The following is a 5,719-nucleotide window of genomic DNA, read 5'->3' on the forward strand; positions in this document are numbered from 1 at the left end:
CCAGTTGAATCCACATTTTTAGCGGTTGTCTGTTTGAACGTGTCTGTCCGGGGCCATTATTTAAATTCTGCCACATTTCCACGGTCCTCGGTTCGTCTACAGATGAAGGTAAATGCTAAATAAGATGCAGCGACACCTAGCTTAGCTCCCGGGCTAACTCACGGCCAGGTAATTAGCCAGGTGACTGTCTGCTGACACGGTACTGGGCTGTTCCAGACCGAGAACCGCACCGAGTCTGAATCACGTCCCGCAGAAACGGCCTGGCTCCGTATTCCGCTCCGAGCGGGATCAGGTGTGCGGGTTAACCTGGTACAAGTTGCCCACGTCGCGTTAAACGGAGCAGCTCTACCCCGGAGGCAGAGGAACAGCCGGGCTTCTTTTTTAAAACAGTCCCGTTTTCTTTAACGTGGCTTCGCAGTGAAACACCTAATGATCTGAGTAACGGAAGTAATTGAATATTCAAGCCGGTGAAAGTCTGTTCGACCTTTTAACGTGGTTAAAAAAAAACAAGTGTATGTTGATGCGGCGATGGAAAGGAAGTAGGCACATCTCCATCACCTGGGTACGGTATTGACACCTCTGTTCTTCAGTGTTTCCGCATTACTTATATTGGTACTTAACCTCGTTTCAAAGGGGAACATACTTTTTACTGCACCACAGTTATGACAGGCATGTTTTTTATTCATATTCTTATATATTTTAGCAGTTAAAGGGGCCATTTTACTGCATACTGAGTTCTTTTATGTAAATTTTGAAATGCGAGACTTTTACACTAAAACTCAAGTAAAAGATGTGAATACTTTAGCGTACTTGGATCATACTGATCAGTGATCACTTTTAAGTATGTTAGGAAACGAACGTACTGATTATAATCCATTTAGTTTGTATCTTTCTCAATCCCCACTCCGTCCTCTTACTTATTCCTCGGTGCTATTGTGCATCTCTTCAGCAGTGACCGGTGTATTATTTTTCAGGTGTGCCTGAACGTCGTCCTCTGCAGTGGATTAAAGCTGTTGGTAACAATATGAAACCACAGAGAAATCGATATGACACAAATAACACTTTATTCATTTCTCAGGAATCTCATACATCTGCTTTCTGTACAGATCTGAAGTCAGTGGTAGACAGGTAAGGACACGACAACAGGAAGACATCAGTTTCAAGTTTGCTCTTGAATAAATTCAGAGTTCGATATGTGAGGCACTTTAACAACATAAAAACATCTGACACATTAAAACATGCCGTCCCTTGATATCCCAACATGACGAGTGGCACAGACACAAAAATCGGGCAAAGTTTAATTCAAACATCAGGAAATGAACTTTGAGCCTCACAGTTCACAGTCAGACACCACCAACATATAAACCAGTTCATCTGCAGCCCAGATCAATAAAACATCCCAGATTTCTAAAATGCATAATTACATCTTTACAGTACGTCTGACTCAAATATACAAGATATTATTCAGTGTAAAAATCAGTGATATGCTAAAGGAAAACTGGTCTAGTCCAATTCACAGTGGTCCCCCAAATGCCTGAAGTTAATAAAAAGCTAAATTACCAGCATCAGTGTTAGTCTGGAGATGTGGAAGTGAAAATTCAAATGAATATTTACAACAGCAGTCATGGCTGGATTAACCCACTACAGGGGCCCCCAGTAAACCTCCCCCCAAATTTCTGCCACTCTCTGTTAACTGTGTATATATTTAACACAAGTTTGTTTAGTGGAATGCTCAGTGTAAGCACAATATAAACTGAAATAATAAAGGCCTTAAAACTACAAAACACAGTCTTGACACGGAAGCTGCGGGAACACAACAGCAAATACAGATTATCTGTTAATATGGCTGCTACCAACAGAACAAAGTGAAAACTGTCCAGTTTCCCAGAATCCTTCAAATGTCTTGTTTTGTCTCATCAACCTTCCAAAACCCAAAGATGTTCAGTTTACTGTGATAGGACTCCAACACCTGCACATGTTCATACTTGGAACCAGAACGGAGGCAGAGTCGGTGAATTTGTGCCATTTTAAAATAACAAAACAAAGAAAATGCTCAGTAAATCAACTAATGGGTTAATTTCAGCTGAGCATTTTTATTGTCGGTTAATCTGCCAATTTTTCTACCAATTACTTCTCAACCAAAGCATCAATCATCTAATTGTTTCTGCCATAGATGGTAAAACATGAGCAGAACACCACCTGAGGGTCCATATAGCATCTCTTCAGCACCGTGTGACCTGACGTATTTTTTCAAGTAGAAATGCAGGGAGGCTCTAAATCTAAATCCTCCAGCCACAACATCAACACAGACAGTAGAGAAAATACTAAACAAATGCTCCACAGCATATTATGGAAGGGCTGCGGATGTGTGACCTGGTCTGATGGGACCAGTAGCTTATGGTGGTTAATGCTGGCAAACTTTAGGCAGATGTCAGTGTTGAACCGATTTGGTGACTTTGGCTCTTCTCTACTTGTACTACTGTTACATTAATTTTACCATTTATCATTAATTATCATTCATCTGTAATTGTTACACATGACTCCCGTGGCCGTTAGTCAGCAGAAGTTTCACAGTCTCACTTTAAACCTCAGAAAATACTGAAAAATGTCCAAAGTGGCTTCTTCAGATGTGTCACTGAGGACTAGTTACTGGTTTTTAATTTAGTTCCATGTTAGACAGAAAAGAAGCAGAGAAGCAAGAAACAGCAAATGTTTGAAATTTCTGTCTGAAAAAACAAGATGAAACATTTATCAAAAATAGTGGCAGATTAATTTTAAGGTTGATAAAGTGATTGATTCTTTAACTAATTGTTTTACTATAGGACACCATCAGGAAGCTGTGATGTAGGCTACACACTAACCTGCTTTACTAATTGTAGATTTAACATCAAGTCTGATGAATGTTGCTTATGAAACCAAAAGAAAAAGGCGACTGAAGCTGAATAAAGTTAAACCAAAATGTTAGTTGTCTATGAAAAGCCAAGGATCCCTTGAACTCCTGAACCCTGACACCAGTGAAGCTGAGACAGTCGCAGCCAGGCTCCTCCCAATATACAAAAGGAAAAAAAATAAAAAATAAAAATAAAAAAATCAACAGGACTCAATCATACACAAGTAATAAAAGACCCATCCACCTGGTTGCTTTTCCCTGAGCTTTCAACCACACCTCATGGACTCGGTCTACACATGAAGTTTGCTCAGATGGTGTGGAGATGGTTTAGTTGTTATCACATGACCCAAGTAAGGAATTATAATCACATGACAATGCAAGGATGAAGAGGCGACCTCAGCCGCCCCAAGATGCCATGCTTCCAGACAGGTAACAGTACTGCAGGTGCTGCCTTCAGGCCCGGATCACCTCTGTTTACAATGTGCTTCAGCGGTGCACAGAATATTCAACATCTAGAAGCTGTGGGTCTAGGGCTCCTTTCTGCCTGGTTCAGTCTGGTTCAGTCTGTGACACTCTCAGAAAAGTGAGATTTAATTAAAACATTTTAAAAATTACTATGAAGTGCAGTACATTTCCTGAGTAGAGCTCTTATTTTGAAGGACTAGTTTCCTCTGCAGACTGAAGTGACTTCACAGTAAAAGTATCACGAAGACGGAAACGAGCTCCCGACAACACGAGGAGTCGGACACAGAATAAGTGAAACCTGGTTTGACTGAAGCTGAACCATAACCATAGCAAAAGCCATTTTAATCTTCAGCTACAGAACAAGCAGCTGTTTGAGCCACTTCATTATCAAACCTGTTAATATGTTCTGTTCAGAACTGCTGTTGGAGCGGTTTTATTGTTAACTTCACTTTGCTGTTGCAGAATTTTTTTTTTCCCCATTTTGTTTATTTTACTTCTCATTTTGTGAAATAAGACTTGACAGTGTCCGAGAAGAGCTGCGCTGAAGAAGCCTCTTGGAGGAATGAGACGGGAGACGTGTTCAGGGTCTACAACCAAGTCCAGTTACCCACGATAACACACAGCTCAACTTAGCAGTGATCCTCATTATTGTTCAATCAACCAATTACTTACTCAATCAGAAGTTTATAAAGCTGCAACAATCGATGAGTTGATCATCAGAAAAATACATGATTAATCATTGACTGATTTTTCAAGTTAAAATGCCAAAATTAACTTTTCAGCTTCTGCTATGTGAAGATTTCCTGTTTCCTGGCACAGTAACTGAATCTGTGGGTTTTAAGCCGTTGGTCGGACATTTGAAGACGTCACACTGGAATCTGAGAAACTAGGATGGACATTTTTCACCCTCTTAGTAATCAATCAATTGAGAAAATAATCTGCAGATCGATCGATAATGAAAATCCTCATTAGTTGCTACCTTGTTGTATTTAAAGTGGCATTTTGTCTCATTTTCTGTTGAGCAGAACATGAACCACTGGCTGAAACTGCTTGGTCTCCATCAGAGACTGTGTTTGAATTGATTGTGTGAGTCAGTGAGACCGGACCGTGTGTGTGTGTGTGTGTGACTGAGTGAGAATGTAATCAGATTACTTTCACCTGCAGTGAGTGAGTTTGTACCTTCAGTCTGAGCTCAGAGTTCAACAGCGTCTCCACCCGCCTGCTGCTGCTCAGTGCCATAAAGTCAGCCTCTCTCTCTGATCAGCTGACTAACGAGCTCAGGCACAGGTCCAATCGGCTGAGAGGAGGAGGAGGAGCACTGTGATTGGTCAGTCTCTGTCAGACATTAATGACAACATCATCCTCTTCGTCCAGCTCCTCCTGTAAAGTGCCCATCGACTCCCCCCTCCTCCTCCTCCCCCCTCCTCCCCCCACCTCCTCCTCCTCGGGGCCTCCACAGGGGCCGATGATGTACCTGTAGTCTCCTCCGATGGCCAGCGCGGCCCCGGACCCCACCATCAGCCAGTCCTTCTCCTCGTCCTCCGCCTGCCGCTGCCAGGGGCGCGCCCAGCCCGCTGCCCGCCTCCCTCAGGCCCCGGGGCCTCCCGCCCCTCCCCCCCTCTGCTCCCCTCTCCCCCTCCTCCTCTCCCTCCCTGGCCCTCCCTCGGGGGGGGGGCCCTGCCTCCCTCCTCCCCTCCTCCATGTTGTACAGTCCAATGTTGGGGGCTGGGGGCGGGAACTAGGCTGAGCAGCAGGAAACCAACTGCCAGCATGACTCAGACACCAACACACTGGAGAAGAGAAAGAAGAAGGAGAAGAAGGAGAGGAAGAAGAAGAAGGAAGAGAAGAAGAAGGAGGAGAAGAAGAAGGAGAAGAAGAAGAAGAGAGAGAAGAAGAAGGAAGGAGAAGAAGAAGAAAAGAAGAAAGAAGAAGAGAAGAGAGAAAAGAAGAAAGAAGAAGAAAGAAGAGGGAAGAGAAGAAGAAGGAGAAGAAGTAATCAGACTCACAATCTCGTCCAATCAGAAAACGTGTTGTTTTGTTTTTGCTGTTGTCGTCGTGCTGACTCACACTCAGTCTGTCAGTCTCTGGTCTTTTTTCTTCTTTCCTCTCTCTGATCAGAAAACTCGTAGATCTAGATCTCTCTCCACCAAGGACGAGTAGTGAGTCTGACCATGATCTCCCACATCGCACACACGCACGCCCCACTGACGCACACAGACACACACAGACACACACGGCTGCAGGTTTCTGACCTCAGGCGGAGGACATCAGGAACCATCCCTGTGCTGTGACACTGTAAATCACAGCTCACACGGGTCAGGTGGTCTTACCCAGGACCACATGACTACGTCATCAACCTGCAGG

The sequence above is a fragment of the Xiphias gladius genome, chromosome 10 (genome assembly GCF_016859285.1).
Source record: "Xiphias gladius isolate SHS-SW01 ecotype Sanya breed wild chromosome 10, ASM1685928v1, whole genome shotgun sequence".
Lineage (NCBI taxonomy): Eukaryota > Metazoa > Chordata > Actinopteri > Istiophoriformes > Xiphiidae > Xiphias > Xiphias gladius.